The 23,362-nt window shown below is 37.7% G+C and overlaps 1 pseudogene; it reads left to right on the plus strand.

Moving 5' to 3' along the window:
• LOC124095999 (small ribosomal subunit protein eS4-like) overlaps positions 1–16,283 on the plus strand; it is a 36,443-nt pseudogene extending 20,160 nt beyond the window's left edge.
• The last annotated feature ends 7,079 nt before the right edge of the window (positions 16,284–23,362 follow it).

Here is a 23,362-nt window from a genome sequence, read left to right on the forward strand (position 1 = left end):
CAGTCCTTCAAGAGGCATAATTTCCCCAAGTTTCCATGAGAAAATACAATATGTTTCTAAAAGTTTCTTTAAGTTTTGTTTGACTAGCTTGCTTTTTGTGTCTTACCACAAAAAATATTCTTAACTTCTAACCCCCGTAGTCTTTGCAATTCAACCTGTACTTAATGAATGCTTGCTATGTGTGTAGTTGTCTCTGGAAGATTTTACTTCCAAAGATGGCTGAGCGATAATGGCCATCCAACCTGATGTGACAATATGACCTTGCCATCCCCTATTAATAGCTGGTCTCGGTGTCACTCTCCCTTCAGTGAGATTTCTTATACTAAAAGAGCCTGGTGGAAGCACTTCTAGGGCTAGATTAATTAATAAAGGTGATAGTAATTTTCCACTGACTTTCTCAGGAAGCTCTGCTCTTGGTATCTGGTCATCATGTTCTGGGGAAGTTCAGACCACATGGAAAGGCCACATGCAGCTGTTCAGCCCCAGGAGAAGTCCTCTTAACATTTTCTGCCTGTTCCATGAGTAAGAACTTGCAGGTTCTCCAGTGAAGAGGACTCCAGACCCAGCCAGCATCTGACTGCAGCCACAAGAGACCCTGAGCAAGAATCTTCTAGCTAAGTTCAGTCAACCCCTGAACCATGAAAAATAAACTATACAATTATTTTTGTTTTAAGTTGCTGATCTTTGGGTTGTTTGATCATAGTAATGAATAACTGATTTAGTAACAGTAGGTGTTGCATTATGTAGGGCAGTCAGATTTACATTATTAATTCTATTAGTCAGATAATAATAGCATATAATTATCTAGTTTGTAATGTGCCAGGCATTGTTCTAAGTGCTTCACATATATATCTTTTAAAATTACAACAATGGGTTCCTGAACTAGGTATTGTTATTATCCCATTTTACATATAAGAAAAACTGAAGCATAAAGAGGCTCAACATCACACAATTTATAACCATTGTGCCAGTTTTGAACCAGATGGTATGGACTCTGAATTACTCCATGTACTTCAACACTACCCTAAATGGCCTCAGATCCTGTTGGACTGTTTTTCAGGTCATTTTGCCTCAATTCTGTTTCCATGATATCTGGTAGTTATGACAACATATAGGAACAGCAGAGGTAACATAGTGCAACACAGTTAATCTGAAAAGTATTTCTTTGCCATTTTGTCTAAAAAAAATTTTTTAAAGGAAACAAAAACAAAGCAACGGGCTCCTGATAGGTACTCATATCAACAGATGAAACAAAGGAAGACAGACTGACCCTCCCACAAATATTTTCCCAAAATACAATGAAAATTTATTTCCTGAAAATTTCAGAAAATTTTTAGCATCCTAACAAATACACATATGTATATTCTTTATTAATATTTTACTGTCTTGAAAACAAGGACTTCATAGAAATTTAATAGGTCCAAATATGACTTTGGACATGGCTTAAGACACTAGTGTAAGTAGGTCAAATATTTTGTTTCCAATATTCCCTTCCACCCTTTTTTTTGGTCCCTTTTTCTCCACAGTGACTCTCAGCCTGCTTGATAAATTCTAAGTTTAATTAATTTAATCCAGCAAATATTTATTGAGCTCTGAATTTCCTGATAGGCAGCTATATAACCAGCTAACTGAATGTGCATCTCTCATGATGTGATTGGTGGAAGGACTTTAGGGAGGGGGGTGGGGGGCTGGGGGAGTGGGGGGTGTGTGGTTGGGGTGTGGGAGGTAGGGGGTGGGGCTTAGCATAGGAGAAGCTATCTAAAATTTCAATGAGAACATCAGAGGTAGGACTTGGAGTTTGCAAGCAGGAGCAGGGAAAAGGGTGTTTCAGGGAGATGCTTATCAATGTGAGCAAAGGTTATGTGGCATGTTAGTACAGAGTTTAGGTAATAGCGAGTGATCCCTGTGATTGTCAAGAGAGGAACAGCAAGGGAGTGCAATTGAAAGAATAGGGAGTTACATACTTACAGTGCTTCTGATCTTGCTACGTAAAGTCAGGCATTTTACTAACTCAAAAGAGTTAAATCTTCACCTAAATCTGAGGCAGAGGAGACCTGCCTTTACCCAAAGGACCCTAGAAAGGGCCAGGATGCAAATCCTATGACTAAATTAACTCCAAAGAGGTATTAACTCCAGGTTTTCAACTCTATTTGTGAAATGGAATGTTTGAGCAGCAGTTAAAAGAATTTCTGCCTTAGGGGAAGGATTTTTAGGAGTGGAGAGTTGAAAGCCAACTTTATTAGGTAGTATGTAATCACTTGCAGAATTACAACCTGCACAACACAGTCTTGCTATCTAATTTTCAGAGCAATTTGTGCCAGCACTCACTGGGATTTGCTCTCTGGTAAAAGATAGGATGGGATGGTCTCCTGGTCCTGAATTGGCAGGAAGAGCAGTGTGGCTTCAGGGTCAGCAAACCATCCTAGTTCTTCCTTGATGGAGCTCCCTCCTTCATTTGTAAGGAGGGACACATTGCTAATTCTGCTTGCTTCAAAGGATGTCGGTGACTATTGAAAATAATTTGACAACCATTTCTGTTACAGTGAAGCTTTGCCTTTTATCCTGGACAATTCCATTTAATTTTAATACAATTTTAAATTTCCAATCACTTCTCAGAGTATTGGGGTGGGCAAGGAAGTGCTGATTTTGTTTTTTTACCAGGATGATAACAGTAGAAAGAAAACTAAATTTGGAGCCCAAACATTCAAGTTTGGAATCCTGGCTTAGCCATTTATAAATCAATGGGTCTGGAGTGACCCTGGATCTTGTGAATATTATGTATTTCCAATCAACCCATCATCTGCCTCACAGGGCTGTTCCATAAGGATATGATATTTTTATAATGAAAATAAAGTGCTTTGTAAATTATAAAGGGTTCTATCAATATTTAGTGTAGAGCAATTTTTGTGTGACTAGAAGCTGGTACAATCTGTGCCTATTTGGAAGAGACTTTTGCCACTAATCAGACTCAGTATCAGGAATGAGACATCCACAAACCGTTTCACAGACTGACCCATAAATCATATTTTGCCCTCGTTTGAAAAATCCAGTGTGTCTGTCATGTGTTTAGCCTAATGAAACACTAAGGAGCAGTACATGATCCTCATTTATGTATCTATGTACAATATTTCCATTTACTGCAGTTCTTGGTGTTTTTATAATACATATGTACTGACATATAAGAGCAGCAGTATAGGTTCTGTCAAAATTTGAATATTAAAATCTTATTAAGATAAGGAAAAATACATTCTTTTTCTGCCAAAAGAGATCAAGGTACTTAAGTAAAATATGGTTTTTGATTTCCAAGTACATAAGTTTTCATAAGTTTTACATATGTTTAAATAGATAGCAATATTTAAAGCTCTGAAGATTTTTATAGGTACTAAAAATTGCTCTGGGTAGCCACAATTCTGTCTTTAGTCAATGAAAATAAAAAGGGATACTTTCCTTACTCATGGTTTCAGTTATCTATGGTCAATCGTGTTCCAAAATTGTTAGATGGAAAATTCCAGAAATGAACTCTTTGTATGTTTTAAATTATGTGCCACTCTGAGTAGCCTGATGTAACTTTCTTCCATCCTGCTGCATTCAGTCTGGAAAGTGATTCATCCTGTTGTCCAGTGTATCCACATTGTATATGTTACTTGCCCATGTCTTATGCATTAGCAGATAGATTGTGATGGTATCTCAGTGCTTGTGTTCAAGGGAATCTTATTTTACTTAATAATGTCCCCAAAGTACAAGAAGCATAGTGATATTGTCAATTTGGATATACCAAAGAGAAGTTTTAAGTGAAAGGTGAAATTTTGCAATTTAAGAAGGAAAGGGGAAGAAAAAGCAAGATCTACAATAATAATACTTCTCCTATTCATTAAATTGAGAAGAAGGAGAAAGAAATTGGGGCTAGTTTTACTGTCACACCTGAAACTGCAGGAGTTCCTGCTCTAGTGCATGACAAATGGTTAGTAAGATCATAGTTTTGGTACTATGGCTAGTTTCAGGCATCCACTGGGTGCCTTGAAATGTATCCCTACTGGACAAGGCTGGACTACTATTGAAGAATGTGGATGAACACAAACTATAGTCCTTGCAGACTTTGTTTCATGTGATCCATATGCTTTTACTTTCTTTGGAGCTTAAGTTGATCCTTGAAAGAGACTTTTAGGGAGAGAACATTGCTTCATTTTCCAGGGCATTGTGTCTGGTAGGTAAGCTGATAGGCAGACTTTATTCTTTCTCTCTCTTTACCTGTAACATTTATATAAAGAATTTCACAGAGTAAATGCTACTTGAGGAAAGCTTTTTACTTTAATATGCATGAATGGCTTGTCATCCAGAATTTAAAGTCATGTTACTTCATAGAGACCAAAGCACAACAAAATAGTTATTTTATCAACTAATCACATGCTGCTGGATTTGATTTAAGCCTGCTCTACTGCCCTCATAAAATCATTATCTGCACTTCCATAGGCTCCATGTAATGTGCTAGTGGAATCTATTTCTGTCCTTAAAGACCTTCCTATCTCGGGAGTGACATTAATGATTATCTCTCCCTTTCACATGGGCGCCCACCAGCTGAATTACCTAGGTGACTTCCTGCCCACTCGGATGATTAGAGTTTTGCAGCTTATATTGACTCGGGCAGAAGGATCAAATTCCCCACTTCCATCTGGCAGTTCCCTGCTTCGGTCTTCTGCACCCTAAGGACAAAATGAGGGCAGCAGCATCACCCCTACCTGCCTCTCTCCGAAGGTTAGAATTTCTCATTGAATGAATGTGCAGGCACCAGGGCGTTGCTTCATTTGGGGTGAACATTAATATTAAACAATGCATCTCCCTGGGAGTGGGCTGCTGCTGCTTGAATACTAAGCTGCTTCGTTAAGACTGAGAGTGAACAAGAAATAAAAAAAGAAATTAAACCTACAAGAGGGGCTGGAGAAGCAAGTAGCCGATTTTTTTTTTTTGAAACTCACCAAATGCATAAATTTAGAGGGATTAAAGAAAAAAATTTATTTGTCTGTAAAAGATGGTGATTTTTCCATTGGTGAATTTAATGAAGGCTTTCAAAATATTGAATTTAGGTTAGAAATATGTTTGCAATCTTACTCAGAACCTTAGCATTTTATATTATAATGGGAAATGCATTATTCATATTGTGATGATTTATGTTAGGGGATTTTAGCAGATTATTTCATTGCACCAATTTTTCACACTATGTCCACATCTCTTACTGTGTGTGTGTGTGTGTGTGTGTGTGTTTTGGCTTCTACCATCAAGAGAGGCAGCAATTTCTTCACCCCCTCGAATATGGATTGGCCTTGTGACACTCTTTAGTCAATACAATTTGGTTAAAGTCTGTGTATCAGATTGAGCTTAAGCCTTGAATACTTCCTCCCTCTTTTGAAACTCTGCCACTGCTGTGTGAATAGTTTGCTGAAGGGTGAGATCCCATGTGGGAGAGCTTTGTTGTTTATGCTAAGGTCATGTTAGACTGTTAGACAAGCTTACAGCCAGCTGAGCACCAAACACTGACCCTAGCTCACTACAGACAAGTTCAGTGAGTCATGCATGATATTAAAAGGTGATGTTTTAAGATTCTGAGGTTGAGGTGGTTTGTTATGCAGTGAGAGCTAACTGAGGGAGCAATTGGGAATATGTTATTTTTGTTTTCACATACTCATTTAAAAAGATAATATTTTAAAGCTTTAGGCCCATAAAACAATAGGATAAAATGAACTGTTTAACAGGTGCACTCATACCTGGATGACTCAAGTGGAAGAGATGGGGCTAGGGGTACAATTTGAGGCCAGATCCTTTAAAGATCTGTGAATTGTGATGATGTCGTTGGATGTTTTTCCTCGGGGAAATGGCAATTCCTTGAAATATTTAAAAAAAATATTTTAAAACAAAAAATTGCAAAAATGGTATAGAGAGGCCCATAAATACTTTATCCAGCTTTCTCTAATGTGAAATCTCATGTCAGTATATCATAATATCAAACTCAGAAGACTGACATTTACATAATATTGTTAACTAACTTAGACCTTACTCAGTTTAGATCATTTTTTTTTCAGTGCTGAAGATTGAGCCCAGAATGTCTTCAATGCTAGGCAAGAGTTCCACCACTGAGCTACACTCCAACTCCATAGGCCAGTTTTTACATTCGTGTGTGTTTGTGTGTGCATGCACTCATATAGTTCTATAAAACCCTATCCTGCATATAAATCCATGTAACCAATCAAGAAGCAGAAATGTTCCATCACCATGAAGGATATCTTTGGAGTCACCACCTTATAGCTGAGCTTCCTCAACCTCTGACTGGCTACTAAATCTGTCCTCATTCTCTTCACTTTAGTAATTTTAAAATGTTATAAAAATGGAACCATATAGCATGTAAAATTTTTGGTATTGCTTTGAAATATTTTTAATCAATGGAGCAATGTGATGGATTTTCATATTAGTAACAGCACTCCAACTGCACTAAGAAGACTGTTTTGGTGGAAATGGGAGACTTGAGGAAGGAGGGCAAGTCAAATGTCATATTAATAATACAGGTGAGAAATGATGATGGCTTGTAGTGGTGGTGTGAACAGGACATGCTGCGTGAAAGATATTCAGGAGACTGAGTTGACAGAATTTGTGTTAATTGATGGTGAATAAGAGGCAAGAAATGAGAGGAGTTGAGAATTCACCCATCATTCATTCATTTGTTCAAAAACATTTCCATGCCTGTTGTGCTGCTAGGTGCTGGAATTATAGCACTGAGCACAGCTGTGCTCTCATGGGAACTTACATTTTAGTTGAGGAGAAAATTGCTAAACGTACACACACACACACACACACACACACACAATATACCAGTTGCAAAGCACTGGATTAAAACTGGGCAATGTGAATAAAAACAATTACATCTAATTGTGATAGGAAACTCCAGAATTGAAGATCAAGGATAGAAGAAGAATGACTTAGAAACATGCTAGTTGTAAAGGTCCTTAGGAGATGTCCTAAGAGCAGTTGTATAAGTTTCTCAGTTAACTTAGTAATAAAAAAAGTCTTAAGATCCTTCCAGATCTTATATCAAGACACTTTTGACACTTTGGAATTCTAACTATCAATCTTTTTTTTAATAGGTGGAACAATTTATTTGGGAGTTCAGAGTTTCAGAGGTTTCAGTCTGTATGTAGCTGGCTCCACTCTAGGAGTACACATTTAGAAGAATTAGAAGAATTAAAGAATAATGACAAGAGCTAATATTGCTTAAATGTTTGCATTGTTTTTTAAACTTCTCACATATATTAACTCACTTAAAGTTCACCGTATTCATATGAGATAATTGATATTATTATTATGATTGCCTTTACCCAGATAAGGAAACTGCTAAGGTAAAGAAAGAATAAATGATTCTTCAAAACCACATACAAATGGCAGAGCATCATAGGCCTTCACCCTAATCACTATTCCATATTGTCTGTCCTTATGTGTACCCTTACTTGTACTGTGTACACTCTTTTAATTTTTATTATTCCTATATTTATGATGATTTTGATTACCAACATAAATAAAGTGACTATAATTAATTTCTGATGTGCCCCCTTTAATATAAGGGTGTCCACCTATGTCCTATAATATATTTAATTTTCCATTAAAGAGGATCCTGGTCTCTAAGGATCTACCAATCTGCCATGGGATACTTTAGAAAGTGACTATTAGTTTATATGGGCAGGTCATAAGTTTCCATCAGGGCCAGGACTAGGGTGAGGTACCTAGGAAACAAAATTTAAGGAAGTGTTCATGTTCAACTCAGGAGCCTACCCTGCACTTGCTTGACGCAAAGAGTTAGTGTCTCCTTAAATTTTGGCTCTAAGTACCTAGCTTTCCTCTCCTTAGTCCTAGCCTTGTTTTCCATCCTGTCTGCTGGAGATGAAGCACTTTGCTTATGCTCTTACAGCATCTGAACTTACTCCATACTAGCATTTTTATATTCTATTTTGTGTTCCCTGTCTTCTGGAGGATGTGGCAAAACTGTTACCTTCACAATTATATTTCTAACATTTATCACACAGTAGGTGCTCAGTGGTTATTTTCCAGGAGCAATTAAGGGATATTCGTTCAGAACTTTAGGGAACTTGGGTACATTAAGAAGATGAGATATTTCCTCACCCCTTGAGGGACTCAAACCCGAAGAAAGGGATATTAATCATCTGGTCATACACTGGCAAGCTACGTTCTGCAGTAGAGGCATGGACAAAAATCTTTGCAGACTTAACAAAAGGAGTAAGAAGAGCCTACATCTGTAAGAAGTAGGCTGTGGATAGGTAGCTCGAGTCTCTCCTGCCCATCCCATCAATTTCTTCACTTTATTCAAGTCTACAAGAGAGTTAGGCTGATCTTTGAAAGCAAACAGATAAGGCATGGGATAGATTTCTGCCCATGATTTACTTAATAGATTATTTGGGGATAAGGTACAGAAAGAGGAGGAGGAATTTGTCTTCCAACAAATTCAGTTTGGCATGTAGTAAAAATACCCAACTGGAGTATTCTCTGGATAGCTTGAAATTCTGGGTTTGGAGTTCAAGAGAGAAATAGCCAGGGACAAGGCTGCAATATTTGAAGCAATATTTGAAGCTTCTGGGGAAAAGAGATCACCCATGTAAAGAACAGAGTGAGAAGAGAAAGAGTGGAGAGAAATAGAAATGGGTATTGTCCATTTATAATCCTCATGCTCCCAAAGCAAATCCAGCCTTTCTGTGTAGGAACAGTTTATTTACAGAAATGTCAAAGACCCTTTTGGTCCAAATTGTCACATGAAACGACAGGTGACACCTTCAGTGGGAAGCAAGTGGGGCTGAAACATAAAAATGAGGGGGGTGAACCCAGAGCATATTACTGTGGAGGCAGATAGCCTTTAAAAGCAAATACAAAGTGTTCTCTGCTTTTTCAGAAGCTAGATTTGTAATCAAATATCTATTTGCAGGAGACAATGGTATTATTCCGGGAAATATTTATAAAATTCAATATGAGCAAGACTAGTATTTCTTGCATTTTAATTGCCCCTCTCTCTCTCAAACCCCTGTGATAGCAAAATGTTGTTTTTTATGAGGTTTTTCCAGAGTACTAAATCTTGACATAATCAATACTATATATGTTAACTATCTTCAGGCTGTCTGCAGTAAGTTTGAATTATTAGATTCCTCTGAGGTCTAGACTATTTTTCTTTCGGCTATCACTTACCATTTATCTATCCATCTATAGACATAGATGTTTTACAGGAACATTTCTAGGTACATAAATAAATTATGTGGCTGGTGGCAAAGATTGGTTGTTATAGCAAGGCTCCAGTGTATTATATTTAATAACCCAAACTGTGATAAAAGAGAGAAAGAGAGAGAGAGAGAGAGAGAGAGAGAGAGAGAGAGAGAGAGAGAGAGAGACAAAGGGAGAAAGACTGACTGTGATAAAAGAGAGAAAGAGAGAGAGAGAGAGAGAGAGAGAGAGAGAGAGAGAGAGAGAGAGAGAGAGAGAGAGACAAAGGGAGAAAGACTGGGCTCTTTTCAGTCCTCACCAGCACCTTACAGAAAATGCCAGAAAGACACTTCACAATGGGGCAGTGTTGCCTGTCACAGCCTCACATCATGGACAGCATGCCTGGGAAAGCAAAGGTGCTCTGCAGATATAAAGTGCTATTAATTAAACATGCCAATGTGTGGTTTCCAGAAGCCTTGGACAACTAGATTCAACATATTACACGGTTTTATTTTTACCACTGTTTCTTGGGCACTTGTGGAAAAAAACATATGCTAGCTTCAGTCTCCCCAGCCATCCTCCTTGGCTTCTTCGCTCCAGGGCTCCATCCTTTCTACCTTCCTGCCTTACTCCACAAAAGTTTGGGAACAGTTTAGAGAAGAGTATGCATGTTAAATGGATAATGAATTTGAAAATTGAGATCAGGGGGAATTTAAATAAAGCTAGAAATTCAGGGAAAGGAAGAGGAAAAAGTCACAGGCTGTGAGTATCCATCAAGTTGTTACGGTTGAACTTAAAATTGTAGTCTGAATTTTCTGTCAGGTGAAGCAAAATTAAAGACACGAATAGCTCCATGATTTTTTTGTTATTTGAAAAAAGAAGCATAGCACAATCTCAGAGCAAGCAAAGTTATTCTAGCAGTGATGTTTTAAAAGTCTCTTATGGGAATACCTGACATTTTAATTTTTCATTTAATTGTCACAGCAAGGCAAGTATGATTTTACATAGCTCACAGTTGAGGGAACTGGGCACAACCCATAACACAGTTGTCAGCCTTCACACTGGTGCTAAATGGGGCTGATGGGATTCAAACTCAGGTCTTTGGATTCTTACTCTGGTTCCAGAAGCTGCTCTGTTTCCACTGCTCAACCTCATTCCTTAATAGAATGCATTCTTGAAAGATTCTTCATTAAACATATATTGCCAATATAGGGCATATTTTGTATAACACACACACACACACACACAAAATTTGTGACATATATCTCAAATCTAATTTTTCCATTGACACGGTTCATAATTCTAGAGATGCTATTTCTTTGGCAGTAGCTCCCAACCTTTCTCCTTATCTTTAACATACAAATTAAAACAGTAGTCATCAACAATTTTGTTAGCAATGGGACCCTCTTTTCAACTGAATTTTCCCACAAAACCCTGAATAAAGAACTGTGTAAAGCAGAGCTGCTCTGGAAGAGGCCCAAGTGGGCTTGAGAGAGAACTGTGTCCTCAGAGGCCCCTGGGGCAACTCTGTCAAACCCAATTTGAAACAAATTCCTTTTGAATTTACACACAGGTGATGTGTTCACCATCTGATTTAATTGTTTAATTTGTGGTTTGAAATAACCCTGTCAGGCAAACCTATCTGGACTTTTCCTTCCTAGTGAAATTGAGGAAACTGAGGCTCTTTAGTGAAGTACTGACCAAGTCTAATCAACTAGTGATTGTTTTCTCTGCTGTCCTAATTGGTTGGGTCTACACTACAGGAATACAGTGGGAAGGTGAGAAGCTAATGTTAAAGAACAAATTCTTCCCAGTAATGTATCTGGGGAGTTCTATCTCATCTGTGAGGCAGCTCTGCAGCAAGGGTAGAAGACCCCCCAGGGACCATGGGACATATGCTATGGTTTATCCAAGAGTTAGTATTTGTTTTACCATCCTGAAACCATTTTTCATAACTTCCTTGAATCAGTGAAAAACCTGGGAGAGGATCTTTAACATGATATAAGGGAAACAAGGAGATCCTGTGGCTGTGTAGAAGGGAGTAAAGTAGGATTTGGAAAAGTCCTTCATTTCAGAGTGGTTGCAAAGAAGATCATGTTTCTGCTCCTCTATTTCACCTGGACTGACTTCCCCTTTGAAATAAAACACTGAAGTCTCCTTCTTTGTCATTTTCTATTATAAAAAGAGAGAATGTGTAAAACCCCTTAAGCATTCATCATTCAACTCCAATAATTATAGGCTTAGGACGAATTCTGTGTCATCCATCTGCACCTCCCAACTTGGATTATTTTGAACCAACCCTCTGACATTATTTATTTCTTCAGTGCGTATAACAGTGAAGCTTTTTAAGAGAAGCAGTGCCTTACATCGAGATGGCCACTGCTCAGAGAGCATCAGGTTCTACTTTCTCAACTCAGGGATTGTTCTGTTGTCAGGATCACAGGTGCTGATTCTGCAAGTGATCATGAAATCTGAGATTGCTTCTGTTCTTTTGCATTTGGGGAGAGAATCCAGAGCCTTGTCTCTCCCAGAATAAATAATGTCTGAATATTATTCTTATAAGAGGTTGGAACTCATAACTGTGCTTTCAGGGTACCTTTGGCTGCTTCTATGTGCCCTCCTGGTGCTTCTGATTAGCTTGCTGCCTGAGCATTTATGTTGATGATCTACAGTAGAATCCTCTAAATGAGGTCCATACACTCCTGGATGGTTCACAGATGGGCTTTATAAGGCCTGTGGACCTCTTGAAATTCTGTACAAAATTTTGTGTGAATGAGTGTTGTCTATTTCTAGAGGGCCCCTGAATTTTGTCAGCTTCTTGAAGGGGCCCGTGACTCCAGCAAAGTATTAAAATTGCCACGCTAATCTTTCCCCCTGTACATGGAGACACGCATCTGCTATTGAAGTGGGTCACAGTGCACCAAGAATGTTTCCATGAATGTGAGTCTCATCCAAGCAGAGGAGTAAGACACCCAGGTCCTGCAAATAGAATAGAAGGGATAGAATGTTGGTTTCTAGATTATCTAGAAAGGTGCTTTGTAGGGAAGATATTACAGACAGCACTTGGAGTATTAAACAAACTACCAAGTTGATAATCAAACTCATAGAAACAGTCCATTGTAAATTTGTTACTGCTTCCTACAACAAGGGGCTCCCTAAATGCAGTTTTCTATTTATCTATAGCCACATTACAATATAGACATAGCACTGTAAATGGAGGTGGATGGTGTTAAAGTTATTCTGAGATATTCAAGATGATTTCCATCTATAGGTCTTATTAAATGGTGCAGATTACAAGAAGAGCCACATATCTTCATTTCTTTGGCCTATAACTTTTTAAACATGAAACATGACTCTTCAGTCTCTCTCATCAAAGAAAGAAAGAGACTCTATTGTCTTTTTTTTTTTGTATTGGGGATTGATTGAACACAGGGGTGCTTTACTACTAAGATACATCCCAAGCCCTTTTTAATTTTTATTTTGGGACATATTTATTTTATGTCTGGCTACATTGCTTAGGGCCTCACTAAGTTTCCCAGGCTGGCCTCGAACTTGCAATCCTCCTGTCTTAGCCTCCGGAGTTGGTGGAATCACAAGTATGTGCTCCTGCACCCAGCTCTACTGTCTTCTTGAATCTGAACTCTTTGTAACTTATATTGGCCAATAGATATTGTGAAAATAATAGGTTTTCATCTTCAATTCTAGTCCCCGAGAAGCCTGCACACCACACCTTCATTCTCAGGGCCCCTTTCTCCATGCTGTTCATTCTGGGATCATATCAGTGTTAGCTTGTTGGACAGTGACAGACTACATGCTTCTAGGCTGTGTCAACTCTGTTGTCCTAGCTGAAGTCCCACACATGAGAATCAATCATTCAACACTGTCAAATACTTTCCCCATCCTAGCTGAGTGAGCATGCATAGGTGAGTTGAACTATGACCTGTAGAACCATCCAGCTGATCTCAGTCTGAATTTATGACCCACAACATTATGAGCTACCAAAATGGTTATTTTTAAAATTGATGTAAAATAGTACCATATATATTTATGAGGCAAGGGTATTTTGAAAGTGCAGGGGAGGTTGTTACACAGCAATAGCTAACTCACACATTAGGGATCACTTCTTTTCAAAAGAGAATCACATACTTGTAATATAAGGGGATTTTAGAGCCCTTGAATCTCTGATGTTCTACACAGATTTGTGGCTGTTTCTATACTTTATATTAAAGTGCATAAGTTTTCTTTTTGTTATCATTCTTCTCTTATCTTCAAAAGCAAAGTGCCACTGTTAGCAAAGTACATTAACTTCTCTAATTTTGTTTCCCCTCCTCACACCAGGAATTTTTAATCTGCTATAATACGGGAAAGATTTAGACAGGTGGTTAGGTACTCTTCCAAACTGTGTGAAGTCAAGAAATCAGCTTTGATTTTTTTTTTTTTTTTGGCATAGGGGATTGAACCAGGGGCACTTAGCCACTGAGCACATCCCCAGCCTTTTGTTTTTTTAATTATATTTTGAGACAAGTTCTTACTAAGTTGCTTATGATCTTGCTAAGTTGCTGAGGCTGGTTTTGAACTTGGGATCCTCCTGCCTCAACCTCCTGAGCTGCTGGGGTTACAGGCATGAGTCACCACATATGGCAAAAAAAAAAAATCAGCTTTGAAAAACCAAATTTAATTTTATTTATTGCATATATATTTATTTAACTGAAGCTTCCCCTCTCTGAGGCAGAATTGCTAAAGCATTTTATTTGTAGGGGAAGAGCAAAAAATAAAACTAACTACTATGAATGAAAAAAAAAACATTGTTTAAATATAGGAAACTATGATCCTAGTATACACCCATGATTAATAGTAAAACATCGATTATAATGCAAGGATGATAGTTATTAGAACAAATGACTAAGGTCACTCTTAATTCTAACCATGGTAATACCTCTTTTATCAAGGGATTGAGTTCCTAGTTTTGTGTCATAGTCAAGGGTATTTGAGGAGCCAAAAGAGACTAAAATTTGGCACCAACGTCCCTCATAATTTATTATTGGTTGTTGGAATAATTTTATCTTATCCTATGTTGACATAGCTACAGATTTTGTCTACATTAAAAGAAGACAGAGGAGGAAGAGGAGGAGAAGGAGGAGGAGGAGGATGACGACGACAATGATGAGGACGACGACGACAACTTGGCTAAGTCTTCTTGCTCTCAGCTGTTAAATTGTGGAGAGGGCACTAACATTGCCTTCACTCCCTTGCAGAGACTAGGTGGCTTTCTGAATACAAAGGGGGTCAAGATTCATTTAGGAATGTCAGTCCCAAAGTCTGAAAGCATCAGGAACATACACAATCAAGAAAAATCAAGGTAGAAACAATGAAGTTCAAAGTCAGCAGTGACAGCCGCACATCTGAGGTAGGGGGTGAAGTGCCTCAGCAGGTGGAAGACACAGTCATGCCCCTTTGTGCCTCGTGTCAGATAAAGGAGAGAGGTGCTCTGCAGGTCTTGTTTATTTCCTTGTCAAGTTTCGTTTGTTTATTTCTTCCCTAAGACCGCAGGTTGACTTAGTGCTTAACTTCCCACTGAGAAAGCAAAAAACATCATCTAGCATGTTCACGTTGCTGTGACATTTGGGTCCTCTAGAAAGGAGACGCTGAGATGAAATGAAAAGATAGGAATGGAAGAAAACAGGATTTGGAGAAAGAGTCTCATGCCTTGATTAGATCAGAAGAAGAAGTCTCAGCCAACTTAATGGAAGCTCTGGAGTAGGAACTCCAATCAGAGGAATCCTAAGTAGTGGAAATAGTTCCCTTGTTCACTGTTATGTCCAATCACTGACTTGGGGGCTGCATGAGAAGATCCAGACTTGAGCTGAAAGCTGAAACAGGTCCTGAAGCTCAACTTTCTCCACATGAAGGGCTTGTTCTTCCTAAGGGAAGATCTGAGTGAGGGACCTCTACTCTGCCACCCCACTTCCATTTACATGAAGGATGACTCCTTAGCCATTTCTATCAGGTCTGAAATAATCCATCAATTAAGCAGCAAATAAATGAGTTGCTTTGACCAGGGGGTTATTTAAAATGACAGAAAGGGAGTTTCTTCATGTTTTTTAAAGACTAATAGGGAGACTAGAAAAAGGGACATTTAAAAAAAATGCAACATGACATAATGAAAAAAGGATAGATTAGATATAGTTGGGTGTTATGATTGCTTCAGTTTTACTGCTCTTTCAAAAACATTGAAGACCTTACTATAACCTAGAAACCTCATTAGGAAATGAAAATATCGATGTGAAAAGCCCAGTTCGTACAGTGATACCTCACTGTATAACTGAGGAGACTTCTGAATCAGTAGTTATAAAACAAAGTGTTCGACATTCTCATCATTCTGTAACCTCATTATCCTTGTCAACATGATCAATGTCAACATCACCCTCAAGTGCTTGCCATGTGCTGTGATTCCTCCTAAGCCCCTTAAATGCATTATCTCATTTATATCTCAGATACAAATCTGCTCACTTAGGTAGTTAAAAAACATTTGTTGAACAAATGAATAAGAGCAAGGAAGAGGTATTGGGATGAGGGGAAGAGAAGCCATCCCAAGCCAAAGGAAGGAAACCAGGAAAGCATGAGAACATGAGGCCCCAGCACTTGCAGGATACCCACAACCCCTGATGCCTGACCACATACTCCATATTGAGAAGCAGTGTAGAATAAAGAAACACTGGCAACATGGGAAAGCCAGGCTCATCTTGAAGAGCTCTTTACCTTTAGTGTCAAAAATGATGAGGGGCCATGAGAGAAATTCAAGTCTTAGCTCCCTGACTCTTCTACTGGATAAAATTTGATCCTTACCCAGACCTCAGGACTTTTATGGTTTAGTATGCTGGGGTTTTTTCAAAGATAGCATTAGACACTGGTACCGGGTAACAACTCAGGCCTTCTATAGATCTGCCACTTGCACATCAGCGACACCTGTGAACTTGCTGGAACGAGCAGAGCGCCATCCCTCGCCCAGATGCGCTCAATCAGTCTTCCTGAGGGCGTAGCTCAGGGATTAGATTCTGACACAGTTTTCAGCTGATCCTGAGACCCAACATGTTGGAGAATCTCTTCCCTTCTTTATGGTCTTCACCCTGGTACTCTCTGCTCTTTCTGGCTCCTGATGAGGCAACTGTGCATGAAATTGAGGGTAAGTGTTTAGAGATGTTGAGAAACGAATCAGAAAGATTTTGTTTGACTTTAATAATTAAAATTCGGGTTTGTAATTTGTATGTCTTTATGGTTTTCACTTTTCTAAATAATTCATTCCTACTACATTTTATGGGAATAACCTGTGATGGATTGGACACACACAAACACACACATGCACACGCACATGCACACACATGCACACGTATGCACACACATTGATGCTTTATTACAGAAGTGTGAGGAGCAGCCCTCTGTCCTGGGCCACTGTGGTTCTTGGGACCCTTTTTCAGGTCAGGGGAAGCTGTGGAGAGAGGATATTGAATATTCCACGGTTGGAAGGTAAATGTTAACTTATATTTTGCACCTTGAATGCGCCATTATCATTCCCGCAGGCTTCCTGACTTCCTGCTTTCGGGACACTTGACAAATGAGTGTATTTTTCCTGACTGCGGTTGCTAGGAAGCAAGTGACTTAGAAACCAGCTTCTCCCACTTCCCACTGACTTCACTGTTCTCCAGATGTGTTCAGATCCAGGGAGGAAACAATAGACGAAGGAGGCAGAGGGGAGACATTTGACGGCAGTAGGTTTTGGTGGTGTTATCACAAACAATTTTTCGAACTGGCCTGTTGAATCAGGGAAAAATAGATGGATATTTCTCCCATTGTAGGACTACCCGAAGTATTTAATTTTCATGGAAACAAAATACCCTTTAAAGATATCATTAGGAGTCTATGAAAGTGCAATATAATACTTCCAAGCTTTCTTTGGGGAGCCCTTGTGCTTTATAGTTTTGAGGGGGAGTTTATAGTACTTTTCTGCTTCTGTTTAATAAAATAGACAAGGAGCTATTTTCAAAAAGGAGAAGAATTTATCCAGTAGAAAATAACTAAATGAAATAAATGAATCCCATACTGTTACACACACACACAAAACCCATAAGCATGATCAAAACATGATTTAATGATGGAAACAGACTCAAGTTGTTATGGCAACTAGAATCTGGGAGTACCTGGTCGGGTGTATGCTTTTTATTTTTTTTTCCTCTCCCCTCTCCTTATTTATTTTTTGAAGAAATTTTTTAAAATGTTGTCTTCCATCTGGTTTAATCAGTGTTAAAATATCAATGTCAAATAAAAGTGTTGAATAAGGATAATCTCACATCTGTTGCAAAGGAGTGGTATTTCACCTTAATAAGTAATAAGTACCATCATGCAAAAATCATTTATGAGAAAAGAATGTGATTATACATGATCATAAATTGCTGAAGAATTCTTTTAATTATCTTTGGCTGTTATTCTCTAGAATTATGGCACTAGATTCATTTTTTTTTCCGGTCCTAGGGATTGGGAGGCACTTTACCACTGAGATACATCCCCAGTTATTTTTCTTTTCTTTTGAGACAGGGTCTTGCCAAGTTGTTGAGGCTGCCCTTGAATTTGTGATCCTCTTGCCTCAGCTTCCGAGTTGCTGGGATTACAGGTGTGGACCACTGCACCTGACTCTTTTTTTTTTCTTTTTAACCACCTGCTGTTGAGGTTGCAGAGAAAGTTGGAGGGTGTGGTCAGTTTTTGATGCCCACCTTACTAGCCCTGTCAATTAGCTATGTAACAATTTCTCTTTTTTTTGGTGTTCTTCTAATGCTAAAGGAATAAGGTTGCTTGCTTTGAAGCTGAAACTTTAACTATATATGCATCTTTAAAAATAAGAATTATTTGAAAGAGTTTATTATGCCCTACTTGCTGCAGATGGCTGTGATTTAATATCACAGTATTCTTCATATTATGTTTCAAAGGTGAAATTATTCTGAAATCTACTTTGCATCCAATCAGAGAGGAGGACTGTGACCAGTACAGTTTCATTGGATTCCATCTCTTAAGCTAGGAGAAATAGTCAACCTGGAAGCACCTTTTTTCATTTTATTTTTAAAGCAAATTATGACTTTTTAGGAGTATGCAGTCTGGGATCCATAGGGAGGAGTGAGCCCAGCCCACTAAACTGACTCTTGTTGCCTTGTTCCAAATAGTACTTAAATGAAATGTTTTAATATCTTCATATCTTCATTCTTCATAGAAGAGGTATTGATCCAATTTAAGCATCTAATAAATTCATTTCATATGCACCCCCCCCCACCTTTATTTGTAAAGATATTAACCTACAGGAAAAATGTCTTTGTGGCTATTTGTAGATATACTCCACTAGGGGTATTGGGCAGGAAGGTCAAGGCCAACAGCTAAATTCAATAAAATCAGATTATACATATGCTCCTGTAGTCTCTAGATATTACTCTATAAATGACAAATTAGACTGGTCTGTTTGTGAAAATGATACTGCTGACTTGTGATCAATTTACCCTTTTATCCTGAGTTACTTTTCTGATATGCCAATACAACAAGGTTCATTAAAAACAAAGCTGAATGTACAGAATGAGGTAGTGAACCGATCATGAGGATTCCTTTTAAAATTGTCTCCCCAGGCGAGCAACAGCAGGAGTTATTGTTTAACACCAAGTATTCAGAAATTCTACCAAATAAATGTGTGATGGCAAGTTATATAAACGAGCTGCATTAGATATGGGAAAGTTTCCACACCTGTGTTGGAGTTTGGATTCTCTGTTTCCTTGGGAACAGAAAGGAAAACACAAAGTGAAAAAGAAAATACTTCATTTATAACGTAGTAGTTAATGTTTTCAATAGAATAGTAAGCCATACAATTCAAAATCTTCTAGTTAAAAAATGTCAGAAATCCATGAGTTATTTGGACTTTGTTAGAATCATTCAAGTTTAACGCGATGCACAATTAATTTCCAGATAGGAAATATTTTCCAAGGTAAGCAGGAATTTTTTTTAACTTACTGTTGCAGTCTATATTTATTAGGAGAAATATTCTAGATCCTCAAAGCTTTATTTGGTCAAAACAAGATTAATAATTACTGTACATAAGAGAATTGGAAAGTCTAAGTGACTTTCTTTTGGATCATTTGCTTTGAGGAAGGACAGTCACCATGTCATGATGGTATTCAAGCCATCCTATGCAGCAGCACAGATGTAAAGGAATGGCCAACAAGGAGTTAGAGGCTTGTTCTCTTGTCTTTCTTCTTGGATCTCTTTCCCAAGGAAACTGGGAATCCAAACTCTGGCACAGGTGTAGAGGGTTATCCATGTCTAATGTAGCTGGGGTGAACCATACTAGCAAACCTAGAAATCCAAATCAACCAACTTTCAGGAAACCTAGGTTTCTTGTGAACCTCCTTATAAAACTAATTTGTCTGGAGTCCTGTTACTTCTGATTATTTTTTAAGCTTGTCATAATAGGTTGACTATTTTCCTAAGATAATAATACCATTCTTTGATTCAGATTTTTAAAAATTGCATTGCTTGATAAAGACATCACAGTTTTCTAAAAGTCTACCTCTAGATAAATTTCCAAATCCTGAATGCTTGTCAAGAGGACACTTGTATGTTACCTTTTTATACCTGGTATCCTAAGACAGTCTGAGGAAGTTAGGATACACAACTTCCCTTCAAAGCAGGCAGTGTTACTTGCTATCTGAAAATAGTTCCTTTTTATTATCTTATACTTTTCGATGTTGGGAAAGGGGCAGCTTCTCTGGCTTGCAGTTGCAGTCATCCGAGGCTTTCTTGAAACTGGAGCATCCATTTCAAAGATGGCTCCCGTAACCCACAAAAGGAGACTTCTGCTCCTTGCTGGCCATTGGCAGGGAGCCTTATTTCCTCTCCACATGGGCTGTTCCATAGGACTGCTTGAGAACCATCCTGACATGGTGACTGGCTTTCCTCACAACAAATGATCCTAGAGAAGACAACAGGAGAAAAGTGGCAATGCTTTTTAGGACCCAGTCTCAGAAGCTCACATTACAGTGCTGTATTGGATTTGTTAGAAACATGTTACTCATGACAGCCCACATTCAAGGAGAGTCAAGAAAAAAAAAAGTTCTATGATGTATTTTAGAATCACAACAAATGATAGTGAGCTGGGCTGATCTGATTCCAGTTCTCAAGAGATTGATTTTGTGATTATGAAGAACACACAGAAAAGGCAGCATGAAAATACCAAGGAAACAAGAGCAAGACTTAACAGAGGCCTTGGGGTAGAGAAAAACGTCACATAGATGGTGGGTGGTGTGCTGGCAATGGAAGCAGTAAAGGCTATAGAAAAAAGACCATATTAGTGGCAGGAGATCAATGGCCTTTTGCTGTTGGTCTTCGATTCTGGATGAATATGTCAAATTCAACCTCATGATTATTCTGAAGCTGGTGAGAGAATGTGTTCTTATTTCCATAGTGTATATTTTTACACTATCACTACTCTATTATTTTAGTTGGTCAATGAAATTTAAAAAGGAATCAAGATAGTTTTTAAGGTTATTTTTTCTTTTAATAAAAGAAATGAAAAAGATTCTACTGTGAAAATTTGAAAATACTGAAGAATACCACAATAAAAAGTACCTCCCAGTTCAATATTAAGTGAAAACCATAGTTACTATTTTATAATTTAACATTTTCAGTGTTTTTTAATAGTTATTAAATTGATTACCATTATATAAGATTTTTTCTGTGCCATCAAAATATTTTGTTAATTCTAATTTTTACATCCTTTTTACTGAGTATGATTTGCATATGACCGTTCGTCAATTAACTGCACAAAATTTAGCTTTGACAAATGTATGCAATTGTGTAATCACCATTAAAAATCATTGTCTAGAATATTTGTATCAACCTTAAGGCTCTCGTGTCACTTTGTAGTCAATCTTCCGTCCCCACCACTGACTCCTCGCCACCATTGATCTCCTTTCTATCACTAAAGTTGTGCTTCTTCTAGAATTGTATGTAAACAGAAACAGAATATGTAGTCTCTGGTTTGGCTTCTTTAACTCAAGTTAATGATTTAGAGGTTTATCCCTACATCTCAGTAATGTTTCCATTGTACAATTGGTTAGTGATTCATTCTTTAGGTGTACTTCAATTTGTTTATCCATTCCCCAATTGATGTTTTGGTTATTTCTGTTTAGGAACTGTTATCAATTAATCTGCTATGAATAGTTAAGTACAAGTCTTCCAGTGAACATATGTTTTCATTTCTCTTATGTAAATATCTGAGAGTAGAATTGCTGCTTGTATGGTGAGTGTACATTTAGTGCTATAACAAATTGCCAAACTGTTTTCCAAAGTGGGTGTATCAGCAATGCATGAAAATTCCAGTTGTTCTACCTCCATGCCAACATGACAATCTTTTAAATTTTCAACAATCCAATATGTTTAAATTTGCATTTTTCTTATAACCAATGATATCAAATATATTCTTGTATAATATATGTATAAAATGAAGATATTCTGGGGTAACCATAACAAAGTACCACAGTCTGGGTGATTTAAACAATGTTAACTTATTTTTCTCATTGTGGAGGCTTGAAGTCTAAGATCATGGTGTCAGTAGGGTTTTTCTTTTTCTTTCTGTATTCCCCCCTAAGATCTTCCTCTTAGGCTTGTAGATGGCTAATTTTTCTTTGTATGTTCACATAGTCTTCCCTTGGACACTTAATTATGTTGGATGAGGAAACACCTCACTAATCATATTTCAATTTAATTATGTATGTAAGATATTATCTCCAAAAATTTGAGATATATTTTGAGGTGCTAGGGATTAAAACTTTGGCATATGAATTTGGATATGTCAGGGGAGATACTGTTTCCATATACCTTCTTGGTGAAATTTATTCCTAAGTATCTTAATCTTTTTCTTTCTTTCTCCTCCTCCTCTTCCTCCTCTTGCTCTTCCTCCTCCTCTTCCCCTGCTCTTGCTCCTGCTCCTCCTCCTCCTCCTCTTCCTCCTCCACTAGGGATTGAACTCAAGGGTCTTTAACCCTGAGTTACATCCCTAGTCCTTTCCATTTTTAAAAATTTTGAAACAGGGACTTGCTAAATTAGTTAGGGCCTTGATAAATTTCTCAGGATGACTTTGAACTTGTGATCTTCCTGCCTCAGCTTCTTGAGCCACTGAGATTATAGGTGTGTACCACCATGCTGGGCATATCCTACTATTTTTGACAGCATTTTAAATAGTGCTAAGGACACTCATTGGAGACAGGACAGTCTTTTCAATAAATGGTGCTGGGAAAATTATATATCTACATGCAGAAGAATAGAACTAGAGCCCTATTTCTCAACAGTTAAAAATTCTACTCAAAATGGATTAATAGAATTGTTTTCTTCATTGGGGGATAGATAGTTGCTAGAATATGGAAATGCTATTGATTTATATATATTGAATTTTTGTGTCCCGCAATTTCACTAAATTTGTTTATTCTACGTTTTTTGATGGAATCTGTAGCATTTTCTATATAAAAGATTATGTCTTTTGTAAACAGGGCCAATCTTATTTCTTTGCAATTTGTACACCCTTTAATTTTTCTATGCCTAATTGCTCTGGGCTAAGACTTTCTGTACTGTGTTGAACAGAAATGGCAAGTGGGTATCCTAGTTTTGTTCCTAATATGGGAGGAAAACTTTTCATTTGTGAAAATTTTTTATTTGTGTGATTTATGACATGTGATATATTCATGTGATACATGGCTTGGGACACATGTCAACCTATGTGATACATGTTTTAAAGGGAATATAAAATAAAGAAAATGTTTCCTTTTAAATATGTACCTACATGTACTATTTCTGATGCCGTTTACTTCTTTGTGCTGATGTAACTTTTCGTGTAGTATCCTTTTTCTTTTGCTGAATTTTCTTAAGTATTCCAAGCAGTATAGGTAGGGCTCTTAGCTGCTTATTTTTTCATCTACTATTTTTCTATAAAAATCTTCATTTCATCTTCAATTTTAAAGCATATTTTTTCTGGATAAATATTCTAGATTAATGACTTTTTCTTTTGAAAAAATTTTATTATAGAACAAAGAATGTAGCT

The sequence above is a fragment of the Marmota monax genome, unplaced genomic scaffold (genome assembly GCF_021218885.2).
Source record: "Marmota monax isolate L192 unplaced genomic scaffold, Marmota_monax_Labrador192_F-V1.1 WCK01_AAM20220418_F8-fsc00137, whole genome shotgun sequence".
In the NCBI taxonomy this organism is placed as follows: Eukaryota; Metazoa; Chordata; class Mammalia; order Rodentia; family Sciuridae; genus Marmota; species Marmota monax.